Source organism: Mirounga angustirostris, unplaced genomic scaffold (assembly GCF_029215605.1).
Source record: "Mirounga angustirostris isolate CCGP_5_RB_7025 unplaced genomic scaffold, mMirAng1.0.hap1 SCAF_13, whole genome shotgun sequence".
Classification (NCBI taxonomy): Eukaryota; Metazoa; Chordata; class Mammalia; order Carnivora; family Phocidae; genus Mirounga; species Mirounga angustirostris.
In genome coordinates, this window is record NW_026991721.1 from 52,736,983 (window position 1) to 52,752,128 (window position 15,146).

The 15,146-nt window shown below is 58.5% G+C and overlaps 1 protein-coding gene across 3 annotated transcripts in view; it reads right to left on the reverse strand.

Annotated features, from left to right (window-relative positions):
* Positions 1 to 13,562, reverse strand: part of CAPN5 (calpain 5) — a 52,310-nt gene extending 38,748 nt beyond the window's left edge. The window contains exons 1-2 of one of the 3 annotated variants that reach the window (XM_064576880.1): positions 12,251 to 12,431; positions 2,685 to 2,758 (exon numbers count right to left, since the gene is read on the reverse strand). The gene's annotated coding sequence lies outside the window, so the exon portion shown is untranslated. Of the gene's footprint in view, positions 1 to 2,684; positions 2,759 to 12,250; positions 12,432 to 13,441 lie in introns of those variants that run through there. The other 2 variants (XM_045894493.3, XM_045894492.3) reach the window with 2 other exon arrangements.
* Positions 13,563 to 15,146: the final 1,584 nt, after the last annotated feature.

Sequence of the window (15,146 nt, forward strand, 5' to 3'; positions counted from 1 at the left end):
CCTGGACAGGCCCCATCCCCTCTCTGGTCTGCGTGGTCCTTGTCTGGAAGGAAAGCTAATGGGCCCGGGTCTCTGGGAGGATCGAAGGAGACACCGCCGCACAGAATGTACTGCGCTCCTGACGGGGGTCACTGCTGGCATCTGGGGTACACCTACCACGTTCCCACACCCCTGCCAGGAGGGCAACGACAATTCAGGGTCCCCATCCCCAAGGAACCTCATGGTCTAGTGTGGCCAAAAGACACAAGGCAGCACGGAACACGTCATTCAGAGATTCCCCCAAGAGGGATGCAAGGCCTGGCCCCAGAAGCTGGCCGTTCTTTAGTAGAAGACAAAGGCCATTCCAGAAAGAGGGAACAGCTCGAGCCAAGTCTCAGTGGCAGGAAAGTGCAAGGTAATCCAGACCCAGCCTGGCCCGGTGGGGCCGGCGGACTAAGCACGGGGCTGCTGACTGGGCGCAGAACAAGGGCCTGAGAGTGCTCACCAGGGAGCTCAGAGCAACCAGCTTTCTGGCAGGTCAGTCGGACTTGAGCTCCAGCCCTGACTGCACCACCTAGCACTGTGCGTCCCCGGGTAAGTCGTGAACCCCTGTGAGCGGCTGTCAGCCCTACCTGGTTATAGCTTCTCAGGTGACAGGGAAAGAAAGTGGCATCTGCCCTGGGCCTGCCCTGCAAGACCCGCTGTCCTCACCTTGGAAATGGTGTGGACCCACCTCCAGGAACCTAGTCCGATGTTCCCTGGACCTGCGGGAGGTAGTGTGGACCACCGGGCTATGCACGGGGTGGGCTAAGGGCTCATCCTGCAGCAGGTCACACTGAGCCAACGGCAGCAGGGGGCTGACAGCACTGGGCCTTCCCTGGATGCCACAGCCACCACAGCTAGGGAGACACAGGAGAGAGTCTTCGTTCCATTCTATAGATGAGAACACTGAGGAAAGTGCCCCAAATCTGCAGCCTCTTGGCTGGATCCCAAGCTTCCAGACTCCCTCTCACACCGGGGCTTCCCAAAGCAGGGCCCCGGATTAACGCCGTGAGCACTTGAGGGGGTACTCTGACGTGGCAGGGAAGCCCTCAGGAAGACAGCTGTTGCCGGGGCGGGGTTCTCTCCAGGACTGCCCTGAGGGGGAGCTCGGTTCGGTCTAGCGGGCCTTTAATTCCTTGTGGCCCCGGCCCAGCGCTTGACCAAAGAGCAGGCCTCACCAGACTCCAGCACCTGGCAGAGTCAATGGCTTTTCTGTTGTTTTTACTTTACTACCAGCGGCCTTGTACTTGTGCAAAGTAGTAATGACTTTCCATTTAGTGGAGGCACAGTTTCCTTTAAGAAATATTAAGGAAAAAGGAAGTCGGTTTAAAGAAAACTATGAAGTTCACAGAGGTGTGGGTGGAGCCTGGGTGGTACCCGGAGCCCTGGAGGGCAGGGTGCAGGGGAGGAAGGAGGAGGGGTGGGGGGCACACTACAGTTAACCAGACCCATCATAAAGCTCTAATAATTTAGACAGTGTGGTACTGGCCCAGGGGAGACAAACAGACCAAGGGAACAGAATAGAACAGAAGAGAAAGTCCAGAAAAAGGCCACAAGTAGGACACCTGGTTTATGGCAAGGGTGACACCACAGTGCGCTGGGCAAAGGATGGTCTTTTCAATGAATGGTGCTGGGTCGACTGGTTTACCCAAATGGAAAAAGACTCATCTTGACCCCTACCTCCCACTATAACAAAAAACAATGCCACAAAGATTGCAAATCTAACCAAACAGATAAACAATAAAGCTTCTGGAAGAAAACATGAGAAAAAGAGCATGTCCAAATGACCAATAAAGAAGAAAAAACCCTCGAGTCGTCAAAGAAATGCAAATTAAAACCACCACGCGAGGGGTGCCTAGCTGGCTCAGCTGGCAGAGCGTGGGTGGGGCTCTTAATCTCAGGGTCGTGCGTTCAAGCCCCACATGGGCATGGAGCCTACTTAAAAAAATAATAAAATAAAACCCTGAGAAGATACCGCTACACCCTCACCAGGATGGCTACAGTGAAAACCACACACTCTCTCCCCTACGTATACCGCCCTTCGACACCGGTGGTGGAAGTAGACACTGGTAAAACCCCTTTGCACAACCATTTGACCATACGTATTAAAGCTGAACAAAACGCGGGGCACCTGGGTGGCTCAGTCGTTAAGCGTCTGCCTTCGGTTCAGGTCATGATCCCAGGGTCCTGGGATTGAGCCCCGCATCGGGCTCCAGCCCCGCATCGGGCTCCCTGCTCAGTGGGAGGCCTGCTTCTCCCTCTCCCACTCCCCCTGCTTGTGTTCCCTCTCTCACTGTCTCTCTCTCTCTGTCAAATAAATAAATAAAATCTTAAAAAAAAAAAGCTGAACAAAATGCATCGTTCAGCAATTCTACTCCTAAGTATATACTGAACAGAAATGCATGCGCATAGTCACTTAAAAACATGTACAAGAATGTTTATCACAGGGCGCCTGTGTGGCTCAGTTGGTTAAGCGACTGCCTTCGGCTCAGGTCATGATCCTGGAGTCCCTGGATCGAGTCCCGCATCGGGCTCCCTGCTCGGCAGGGAGTCTGCTTCTCCCTCTGACCCTCTCATGCTCTCTCTCATTCTCTCTCTCAAATAAATATATAAAATCTTTAAAAAAAAAAAAAGAATGTTTATCACAGTAGTGTTTGTCATACCTGAAAATCAGAAAAAGCCCCAACGGCCATCAACAGAAGACAGGATAAACTCGGTGTCGCGATGGAATAGTAGCCTGCAACGAAAATGCGCGAACCACTGCGCACGCAGCGTCACGGGTGGAGTGCACCCGCGTAACCATCAGCAAGCGGAGAACACGGCCGCCCCACTTAGAGCGAACTGAAAAGCCGGCATAACCCATCCGTGCCGAATACAAGGCAGGACAGCGGCTAGCCTCGGGGGCAGCGACGGCCAGGGCCCGCGGTGCCTTCCGGGGATCTGAGAACACCGCTTCTGGATCTGGGTGGAGGCTGCCAGGCTGTGCTCACTGGGCCGGGCGCCTGTGATTTATGCGCTGTTCCTCAGAGCAGTTATGCTTTCAAAAATGTTCAACAAAAAAGCCAGCGCAATGGCCCTGGGAAGAAAGGCTGGCTGAATCTGGTGAGCCCCATCCTGCCAGTTCTGGGCCCCTGTCAAGCCGGACACTCCGTTTCTGGAGGGTCCTGCTTGGCACCCAGGGTGGGACAACTAGGGTGAGGAGCAGGGAGGGAGCCCCGGGCCTGGCCTGGCCTTGGGACACAAAGGCTGTGTGACCTTCTGTGGGCCTCCTCCTCCTCCTCCTTCTTCCAGAACACGGTGGTTTTGACACCAGGAGTACTCCAACCCAAAAGAGGGCCCCACAAGGTGAGGGTGGTACCCCCCACATCCCAACCGGGCACACACCTCCAGAGTTTCCTCTCTGAGAAGGGGGTGCCAGCCAGGAACCTCAGGAGATGTTCTTGACCCCAGGGGCAGGCATGGTGCTCAGGGCAAGGAGCTGGGCTGACCCAGAGCGGCAGTGGAGGTGGGGAAGAGGTCACGGGTGAGGCTCACCGAGCCCAGCAGGGGTCCTGGAACACCGGCCAGGGCCCGGGCTCCTTCGGAGGTGACAGAGAAGTGAGAAGGGTGCTGAGCAGGTGAGGGACGTGAGACCCCTCTTGCTGCCACACGGAGAATGCACTAGCAAAGTATAAGGCTAGAGCAGAAAAACCAGAAGGCAGGCCACAGGACTTGAAATGACAAGACTCACGTGTAAATGGAGAGAAGGCAGGTTCTAGAGCTGCGGGAGAGGGAGACAACTCTCCTTGGTGAGCAGCCGGTTGTGGGGGTGAAAGGGAGGACACAGGAAGGCCTGCTGAGGGTCCCTCCTATGAGCTGCGACTCCCCACATGCCACAGTGGGTGCCCATTGTGCAGCGCGGGCCCGGCACAGTGGGCTTCATCCAGTGCCAGCCGAAGCAGCCAGGGATGCCCCACACCCACAGCCCAGCAACCAAAGCCCCCCATCTCCCCTCCTCGGCCTCCCACTACACCCCACACCAAGCAACAGGGCCCCCCCTCCCCTTCGCCACATGGTCAAGGACCAGCCGCACAGCCGCGTCTCCTAATTCAGGGGACACAGACAATGCCAACATGATCTATGCTGACAGCCCCGTTCTGGGCTGGCCCTGAGCTGACAAGGAGGGTCAGAGCCTCACGGCTGTCTCAGGAGAAGCACAAACAGACAGACATGACACAGACCACGAACGAAGCCAGACACTCAGCAGTCAGCACTCCCAGGAGGAAGGCATGTTGCATGCTGGTTTACAGGGACAAGAAGAACGGTGGTGTCTCTTCAAGATGACACCAGAGCAGGGCTTGAAGGCCAGGCCAGACCTGCAGGGGGAGCGCAGGCAGGGCCCACTCCAGGTGGAGGGATGCTGGAGAGGGCTGCAAGGCCCAGGTGTGGAGCGGGCTGGGGGTGGGGGGACGCTGGCGGGACCAGCTCTGCCGGGCTGGGACACCAGGCTGCCGGGCTTGGGCTCTTACTGAGGGCACAGGGCGGCCAAGGAGGGGCGGAGGGGTGAGACTGAGGGGCGGCTGCTGAGGAAAGGGGCTGAGGCCACGGCCCAGGCGGAGACAGGCCAGATGCCTGGGAGGGCCCTGGAAAGAGAGGGCCCCAGAGTTTGGCGACTGCCTGCTTGTCTGCGTGGTTTTGGCTCTGTCAATGTATGCCTCCCCTTTTCTCCCACAGCCCACCCCCATTCTCCTCTTGCCCCCCCCCCCCCCCCCCAGCTACCATATCACTAGCCAGCTCCAGGTCTATCTCTGTGCCACCGTGGGTGTTTTTTGGCCTCCTGCATGTACTGGGTGCTGAGAAAAGCATGGCGGGCTGGGGGAGGGAAAGTGCGTGAGGAGGGAGAGCTGGGCCACTGGTTCACGATCCGGTTCACACTCTGGTTCACACTCCAGGTCATGCTCCGGGCTCTAGCAGGCAGAGCCAGGGGGCCAGGCCCAGTGAGTCATTCCAGCCAACGCCAGGCGGCTTGGCACCAGGGCTGGAAAATCCTGTCTTTCCTCTCCACTCCCCTCCCCATATCGTTCCTGTGTCCAATCCAGTCTCTACCCAGCTGCAGTGATCTTCTGGAACACATACACCCAAGCAAGCTGCCCAATGCTTGCAGCTGTGGAAGGCCTGGAGAGCAGGGCCAGGCACGTTTGGGGCACCGGGCCTCTCTCTGGTCCTGGGGTGCTGATAAACCCCCAGCAGAGCATGTGAGGGAAAAGCCAGCTTTGGGCTGGCTAGCTGTGTGGTCCTGGCCGAGTCCCGAGGCCTCTGCCCCCCAGCTGTTCCCCACTGGGCCTTGGGTCCCTCCACAGGGTGTCATGAGGAGGCCGAAAATCTCAGCAAGCAGGCATACCTGGGAGAGGAACCTCCAAAAGGGGCATTCTAGCCTGGGCTCTGCTGGGCCGAGGGCGGGGACAGCAAGAAGCTGGGACTGAGGAAGAAGCCACACTCATGCAGGCAGGGGCTTCCCTGGGCAGGGGATGGGCTCCAGGCAGGGCAAGCAGCGAGCTCACCTGGTCTGGGCACTGAAGGTCATGCATCCTGAGAAACCCAGGGCAGCTGGCCACCCTACCTTGGAGCTCCAGGCCCTGAACTACATGCCACCGAGAAGGTGCTGGATGGAGGGGCAGATGCAGCTGAGCGCCCCAGGCCAGGGGCTGTTTCCTGTCCTATGGGGGCTGCGGGGGCGGGGGGGAGGGGGTGATCCTCGGAGCACAGCTCACTCCCCGCAGGGAAACAGCCTGACAAAATGAGACTCAATCAAGTTACTGAAGCCACCTCGGCTCCACTATGCTGTGTGGCCCCAGGCAAGCAAGCCCCTGTCCTCTCTGGCCTACAGGTTCTCCCTGTTGAGTGGTCGGGGAAAGGGACACTTCTTGTTTTTTTCAACCTGCTGGATTTGTCACCAGGACAGCCTCTTTTCCTGCTTCCCGAATAGCCAGTCTGCTTCTAGCACCACATGCCTCCAAGAGTCAAGCTGGAAACCTGCCGAGCTGATATCCATTTCTCAGACAGGGAAACCGATGCTTGATTCCTAGCTCAAGCTCCTGCACAAGTTCAGAAATGAGCTATTTGCATTGCAGATGAGGCCGAGGGACCAGGGAAGAGATGCATTTGGGACCGAGCCAGGGGCCTCTGTCAGCTCAGAGCTCTGCTCTGCCTGACCCTCCATCCCTCCCTCAAGCAATGACAGTGACCACCCGCTCATCAGCCCCTGGGAGTTGCACTCAGTGGGCGTTCCTGTCCCAACCTTCCCCCACACCTGCCCTGTGCCTGGTCAAGGGGCAGCCGGGTGAGGCGGGGCTCTGCCTGGAGGTCAGCCCGGTGGAGGAGAGATACAAGGCCCCCGGTACCGAGTTCCCCCGGTACCGAGTTGAGAGATTTGCTCTAAAAGGGCACGGGTCCATTCAGACGGCAGAAAAGGCTCGTGGAGGGGAAGGCATCTAAGCAGGATCTCAAGTGGGGGGCTGTGATTTCAAGAGGTGGAAATGGAAGGTTGGGAGGAGGATGGAACATTCTGGGAGGAAGAAACCATTTAGGCAAGGCTGGAGGACGGGGAGCAGGGGAGAGGAAGTGAAGAGGGGGCTAGCACAGAAACATTGCCGTAGCCAAGTTACAAGAGTCCCGAAAGCCAGGCTGAGGCCCCGGGAGTGTGCGGGACTCCCGCATGGCTCTCGGCGGGGCGGGATGGCGAGAAGGCCAGGACACAGGCAGCGGCTGAGAGAGACGCAGGACCCATAGGGCCATGGCCTTGGCCGTGGGGAGGATATGGAGACCCACACTGAGGCAGGGTGTGCAGCACGCAGGCCAGGGGCTCTCTGGCTGGGGTTCTCCTTGGGGCAGTGGGAGGCCCACGCCGCCCTCTAGGACCGGCAGCCGTGTCTCTGGGCGGAAGGAGTTGGCGGCACCCACAGCACCAGGGCACGGCTCTGCCCCCGGTCATATTCCCACCCACGGCAGCCTCAAACGCCCGGGCCGAGGACGGATCTGAGCCTTCAAACATCCCGTCCACATCCTCATCCTCATCCTCAGGTGAGGAGACAGTTACCCTCTGTGCGCCTCAGAGTTCTCGTCTGCACAACGAAGGTCTTCTGCTCTCCTGGCCCAGCTCCCCACACACCTCTGCTCCAGGCAGGACTTAGCCTCACTGGCCTTGCCATACTCATCTGCAAAATGGGGCTCCCACCAGGCCCCAGCGCTCGTAGGATGATGGTGGGGATCAGGTGACCCTGCACAGCACTGGGTTTGTTGAATGAATGTCTGCAAAGAGCTGTACACAACGCTGAAAGGCCTAACCTACTGTCAAGTGCAGGACAGGGTCCGGTCACTGGGGCAACCCGTGGGGACAGGCCAGCACGTTCCCCTCTTCCAAATAGCCCTGAGCTCTGGCTACCATGGTCTCAGGCTGAGCCCTAAGGCCAAAGGTGCAGCTGCCCCAGACTCCGCCCACAAAAGCTCCTGGGCTGTGGGGGGTGGGAGTAGGGAGGGGGACTGACACTGAGGGGGACCGCATGGGGAAAGCCAGCGGCCATGGGCTCCCGGGAGGGGGATCTCGCAGAATGGCCTGCAATGACAGTGCAGTTGGTCCGTGTGGCAGGCTGACTAATGCCCCCACCCCCCAATACCAATGTCCTAACTGCGGGAACCTGAGACTGTTACCTTATACAGCAAAAGAGACTCGGCAGATATGATTAAGGGTCTCCAGTTGTGGAGATTATCCTGGATTATTCAGGCGGGCCCTAAATGTGATCACAGGTGTCCTTGTACAAGGGAGGCAGAGGGAGATGTGACCCCAGAAGAGGACCAGGCAAGAGGACAATGCAAGAGAGAGACTGGGGTCATGCGGTCCCAGGAAGGCCGGCAGCCACCAGAAACTGGAAGAGACAAGGAGAAGTCTGTGGAGCCTCAGGAAGGAACCGGCCTGCCCACACCCTTTTAGTCCCCTGAGACTCAATTCAGACTGCTGACCTCCAAAACTCTAAGAGAATAACCTGGTGTTGTTTCAAGCCAGAGGAAACGAATCCTAATCCTGGAGAAGGCCGTGGGCAGGCGTATGTGTGGCCTCAGGCCTCTCTCCTGCTCAAGGGAGTGAGTGCACCAGCAAGCGAGGATGAAGTTATGACGCCCTGAACGCTTCAACGTAAAACAAAGTCACCCCAAACTTCGGTGTCTTAGTTCCTGCTGGGGGTCACAAACCACTGGGGGCCCACCTCACCGTGACTGGCACAAGTCATCCAGTGGCAGGCAGGCTCTCTGCCTTTTGTCCCCCAGGACGCAAGGCCCTGTGGCCAGCCCCCGAGCACAGCCCATGAGAGATGGTGAGCTGAGTACCAATACATGGGCTTCGTCTGCTCTGGCCGCTAGCCCCTTCTCCCGCAAGGCCACACGCCCCGCTGTGGCAGAAAACCACAGGCCGCCGCGGCCCCAGCCACTGGCACCCTCATACCCAGAGCCCCGCGAAAGCTGGGGCCCCCAGCAGGTGGAATGGGGAGCAGTAACTCAGGCCACGACAGCAAGCAAATGCTCACATTCCATTAGCTTCCTGTGTCGGAGCCTGAGGGCTGCCTTCCTACAAGATCCTGGATTAAAACCCCAAAAGGACTTAGCCCATTTTGCCTTTAGTAAGCAGGGAAAAGCAGGGCCTGAGGCCAAGGGAAGTCGGCAGCCCGGCCCAGCCTGGCCTAACCGAAGGCAATCCCAGGGTGTCACCATCAACCCAGGGAGGAGAAGCTACAAAACCAGGGAGGCCTTGAAGCCGAGGCCTGGGGGACCACTGCCAGTCAAGAACTGTTTTGAGCAGCAAGGGCGAGGCACGAAGGGGCAAAAGAGCTCCCTGGGGGACTTGAGGGCTGGAGGGAAGGGGCCCTAAAGGCACTCAGAACACTTGAGGATAAGCGCGCAGGGGGAGGGAGGTGAGAAGACCAGCTGAGGTCGGACTGACTCCCCATCTGTCTGTGCAGACCCCAAGCCAACTAGGGAGCTGGGGAGCTACTTGGGGCAGGGAGTTGCAGACCTGCCCTCTGCAGTTGGGGTAGCTCAAGGCCCTCTGCCAAGCTTTTTGTATGACCCTTCAGGGATAGGAGGCTTTGGGAGGCCCAGAGACTTGGTTGGGCAGATAGACAGCAAGACCACCCACTCAGGGCTTCGGAGCCATTCACAGCTCTCCTCACCTGGTGAAGGGGGTGGGGTGGGGGGGCACTTCCACTTCAATGGGAGAAAACCTTTTTCCTTCTACCCTTGTCCCAAAGTTGGCCCCTCCTTACTGTGGGCTGTATCCCGCAGGGAAGAAGGGACTAAGTGATACCAACTGTTAATTACAGTTGACCTTGAACAACAGTGGGGCTGGGGCAGGCAAAAATCTCCCCACAGACAAAAATCCACGTATAACTTTTTTTTTTTTTTAAAGATTTTATTTATTTATTTGAGAGAGGGAGAATGAGATAGAGAGAGCATGAGAGGGAGGAGGGTTAGAGGGAGAAGCAGACTCCCCGCCGAGCAGGGAGCCCGATGCGGGACTCGATCCCGGGACTCCAGGATCATGACCTGAGCCGAAGGCAGTCGCTTAACCAACTGAGCCACCCAGGCGCCCCACGTATAACTTTTGATTCCCCCCAAAACTTTACTACTAATAGCCTACTGTTAAGCAGAAGCTTAACCGATGGCATAAACAGTTGATTAACACGCATCTTGTTTGTCGTTATGTGTTATATACTGTAATCTTAAAATAAACTAAGCTAGAGAAAACAGAATGTTATCAAGAAAATCATAAGGGGGGTGCCTGGGTGGCTCAGTTGTTGAGCATCTGCCTTCGGCTCGGGTCATGATTTCAGGGTCCTGAGATCGAGCCCCGCATGGGGCTCCCTGCTCCGCAGGAAGCCTGCTTCTCCCTCTCCCACCCCCCTTGTTTGTGTTCCCTCTCTCGCTGTGTCTCTCTCTGTCAAATAAATAAAATAATAAATAAAATAAAATAATACAATAAAATAAAATCATAAGGAAGAGAAAATACACTTACAGTACTGTACTGTAAAAAAATCCTCGTACAAGTAGACCTGTGCAGTTCGAACCCATGTTTTTCAAGGATCAACTGTACTGTTAATTATATTAACTATCAAACACCAGTTTGATAGCCAATATGCGTACTTAGTACAGCACTTTTAGCGACACAATCTACCTTCATCATCATCATCGTCCCCTGAACCCGTCATAAAGCAGCATTTATCCCTGGGCACAGGCAAAGGCAGAGCCAGGCTCAGAGAAGCCTGCAAACAAAGCCAGGCCCCGCAGGTAGGAGAGGTGGCGGAAAGAGGCTTCTAGGTGCCCTCTGAGGGCTCCGAGGGGGCCTCCTATTCAGGGACCAGAGCTTCAGGGCTGTCCTGAGAGCCTGTGGGGAAGGCAGAAGCAGCCAGAGGCCTGGAAGCAGTGTCCTGGATGTTACCCCCAAGAGCCCACAGTCCTCCCACAGCCAGCTTCCATCTCACTGACTTCCCCCAATGGTGGCCCCATCTCAAAAGGGGCTCCCCGACCCATGCTCCCTCTGCACCCTCTGCACCAGGTCCCTGTGCGGCCCCAGCGCATTTCCCGTTCACACCACCCCTGCTAAGGGGAATCTCTATCAGATCACCTAGCCCTGGGTGGGGGGCAGAGGAGAGGCAGGGGAGGGGGGAGAGGGCCTCTGCCTGCTGTGGCCTCCTCCTCACTGGCCTCCACCTCACTGGCCTCCACAGCAACCCAGCCAACACAGAGCCAGAGATGGGTGACACTTCTCAGACGCACATCTGACCATTTACTGTCCCTCCCCACGGGGCTATCATTCCGCTTCCCACCTCCAGGCCTTTTCCCTGGACCTGCAATGCCCTTTCTCTTCTGCTTGGTGAACTTTTCAGCCTTTGAGACCCAGCACCACTCTATCTGCAGGGAAATCTCCCCCAGTTCCCAGGCAGGTTCCTGCGCTGGGCTCCAGCACTAGGTACATGCGCTGGGGCTTATCTGTTGACCCATCTGCCTCACCAGTCAGAAGGGAGGCTCATGGGGCAGTGACCGCACCTCATTGTCCTAGCGCCCAGCTCTGGCCTGGCCTGAAGCAGCCACAGCTGGGTCCACCCGACCCTGCCCAGTCTCCTCAGCCAGGCCTCCCCACCCCTACCCCAGGAGCAGGAACCAGGCCCAAAGATCCTGAGAGTTCTCAATCCTTGCAAGAGAACACAGTGGCTTCCCCCAGGAGGCCTCACACTCAGGGTTGGCTGAGCCCTACCCTCAAACTCCTCTCTTCCAGGAAGTCTTCCCAGATTTTTCCCTCCCTAGGATATTAGGAATAGTTGGCCTCAGCACTTCACTCTCCAACACTGATACAGGAAGAAGATTCTGACTTGAGAACCCAGCTGATCCAGGTTCAAATCCTGACTCCGCAGCCCTGAGAGACAAGGTAGCTGACTTCACCCTCTGCCCCACCCTTCACATCCCAGTGAGGGCTGGGGCTGAATCCCACTACAGGAAATGAAACCTGGACAGACCTGGCACCTGTTCATGACCTTCTGTTCTACTTCACCTCTGGACCCCAGGCGGGTCTCCCCGGGTCCCCAACTCTGGGGGTGGAGGCGGGGTCAGAGAAGCCCAAGATCCCTTCTCTCCCAGCGCTCTCCGCCTCCCCCGGCCCCTCTGACTCACCCAAGCCCAGCAGCCCAGAAAAAAGGCCCTTATCCAACCTGGCAGGAGGGTCGGGAAGGGAATCTGCCTTGGCCCTGCCCCTTTCCCAAGCTTCCAGGGCCGGGGTTAGGCGGACATCCAGGTGGGGTGGTGGAACTGAACGGATGGAGGAGGACTGGGAAGAGAACGGGAAAGGGGAACTGTGAGGAAGAGAAGAGACAGTCAAGTCCCGAGGGTGAAACCTCAGCGCGTCGGAACTAAGAATCTGGCTCCGGAGCACCCACCCAGGGGGAGCTGGAAGAGGCCCCTGGCCGCGGGGTGGGGATGGGGTGGGCAGTAGCCCCGGGGGCGGGGGCGGATCGTCGAACCCCCCGGCCCCCGCCCCGGGCCTCAAGGCCCACGCTCACCTCCTTCCTCCCCCGCCTGCGGGCAGCGCACCCGCACACCGATTCGTGCTCACCGGGCACGCACCGGCCGGCGCTGCACCCGCACCCACACCTCCGAAACACACACGAACACGCGCGCTCGCACACGCCTCCCTCTGCGCAGCGCCTCCTACCTGCCGCGCCGCCGCGGCTCGGGCCGGACTCGGACTCAGGGCACGGCGCGGGCACGGGAACCCGGGCAGCACCGGCCTCCGGCTCGGGCGGGGATCCCTCTGGGGCTGGCCTGGGGCGGGGGCGCGAGCTCGGACTCCCGGGCAGCGGCCGCCCCGCCCCGCGGCCTCCGCCCGTTTGGGGACAGAGGCGTGGTCTCCTGCGGGCGGGCGGGCCCGGATTGCGGCGCAGGCGAACTGGCTACGTGCCGAGGGGCGAAGCGGCGGGGAGGCGGCCGCCGAGTTCCCGCTGGGCGGTAGGAGGGGGACTCGGGGCCAGCGCGGCTCGGCCCGACCCCTCTCGGCTCGATCAGGCCCCGGCTCTCCCTCCCTCCGTCCCAAATCTCGCACTGTCCGCCATGGAGCATCTCCGGGAGCGCCCCCAGGGCCGAGCCCCCGTCTGCCCGCGGGTTGTGTGCCAGCGCCGCGGAAGGCTTGCAGGCCGGCCGAGCTTTGGGCATGCATCTTGCAGGGGCCAAAACAGGGGGCTGGGAAAAGAGGAACCTGAAGGGGCGAGTGCCCATCTCTTCCCCAGGTCCGAGGTTGGGGATGAGGAGGGGGAACCTAGAGCCCCCGTGGGGGCACACGCAGGAAGGCCCCGGTCGGATGCGGAAAGCTGGCCCCAGGCCCATAGTGAGCGTTTCCGCGCGCTCTGATAGGCCTGCCACAGCAGTGGCGTGTGTCTGCAGTGAGGCTGAGAAGGTGTGTACAACGACCAACCGCGGCACACAGTAGGGGCGCAGGGCTGTGGATAGCGCTGCCTCTCTGATCTGTGCCAGCCCACTCGGCAGATGGAGAAACTCCGGCCCGCTCACCGGGGTTCTCAGTCTCGGTTAATGATCTCATTAACCTCTCAGGCACTCAGACCGCCGGGCCACCACCTCACAATCTCTGTCCCAGACCTCCCAGATGTTTCTCCGCGGGGTGCAGCTCCAGCCCCACTTCCTCCTCCCCCCCCCCCACCCCGCAGTCCCTCTCCAGCCAAGGGAGACTTTCAAAGACGCAGCCATGACCGGCCACCCACAGAACGTTGTTCCAAAACTGCCCCTGTGCCTGACTCCCCCACTCACACCCCATTGGCCGGCCTGTGCCCTGGCTGCAGCCTCCCCAGACCCCAGGCTCCTCTCGAGGCCGCCGCCTCCCCCACCCTCAGACCTCGTTCACGCCGCTCTCCGGCTGTCTGGAAGGCTCTTCCTGCCCTCTCCGGGAGGCAAGGGCTGATAATCAGGCCTCTAGAGCCAGGGCCTCCATCCCCGAGCCCAACCCCCACCTCTCCACTCCGAGGCCCCACCCCCTTCTTCAGCGTTCCCACCCTGTTGTTTGTGTTTCCTCCCTGGCCCTGAATTCTCGCTGCCTCTCTTAAGAGCCAGTGGTGGAGTCTTGGCCTCCGTCCCTGTGAGGTTGAGGCTCATTCTGGGGAAGACAGTACTAGTGGGGGAAGCCAGGCGGGTCTGGCTCCAGGGCTCCTTCGGCCCGTTACCGGCTGTGTGATCCAGGCAAGTCCTCTAGCCCCTTTCCGTGATGATCAGGTACAGGCAAATCGTGGGGCCAGATACGGCCCCATCATGCAGGGTGTTGGGTCATGTCTGAGAAAACATTTGCCTCAGCCTGTAAAAACAGTGGATGTTGGGTGCCCCTTTTGTTTTCAGATGTTGGAACCACAAGAAGAGTGTCATATGGTGATCCCAAGCATGAACTCAGGACTCACTGCCTGGGCTCCTATCAGTGTGACCTGGGGCAAGTCACCTAACCTCTCTGCTTCCTACAAAATCAATCTAGTAGCCTTCACATTATGGGGTTGTGGGAATTAAATGGGCCATCCCTGTGAAGCCCCTAGAGGGGCCCCTGGCTCAGAGTAAGTGCCCGGCACAGTTCAGCTGATGCTATGTTCATCCAGTCCAACCCCCTCATTTTGTGAAGACACTGGGTCTTGTACATGTACACATGGTTAGTTAGAAGCCCAGGCATTCCAGAAGGTCAGAACTGCGAGGGCCCACTCTGAGCCCATCAGTACCCACCTTCTCTGACAGATGAGGAGAGAGGCCTAGAGAGAGACCGTGACCTGTCCAGGGCACCCATCCTGGTTAGGGGTGCGGGGAGGCACCGGCCCTACTCTTGTTGAGGGGGGGAGTTGTGCATGGTCTGCAGACAAGCCGGGAAGAACCTGGTCTCCCAGCAAGCTTGAGGAAGGGGTGAGGCTCTAATGATGCTCTGGTGGTACTCAGTTTTCATAAACTGAGTCATCGGCTGGTGCCGTCCCAGGGCCTGCTGGGTAGGTGCTTTTCCCATTAAATTCTCACAGCCAGCCTCTGCAGGAGCCCTCATTAGGCCCATTTCGCAGATGATAGAAATGAGCCTCAGGGAGATGCCCCAGTCACACAATTAGAAAATGGCAGAACTGGGATCCACACCTACCCACTCTTGTGCCCTTTTCCTCCCCCTCCTCCTCTTCTCTCCCCCAGGGAAAAGCCACCTCTGTAGACCCCTTGACTGGCTAGCCAATCTCCGCTTGCATCCCCCTGTAACTGGGAGCTCATTCCCTCACAGGGCAGCTCTTTCAACTCCTCTTGGAAGAGTCTTTTGTCCCCCAAAGCTAACCTACCGCCCATTCCATAGTGCTGCAGGTCTCCATACCCCCCACCTCACCAGAGCCTGGGCACAGAATCTTCTCTGCTCCAGTCCAGAACACCTTTATCTTGACTGCTTCTGTGAGTAACAAGGGTTCCCAGGTGAAACTCTTACAATAATAATAATCTCTTTCAAAAATCTCAACAGATGTAATTGGCTAGCTATTGTTTGAGAAACCTAAAGGAAGCCCCTCGGCATGGGGAGTGGCTGGTGTCTTGGGGGAAAGAGTCAA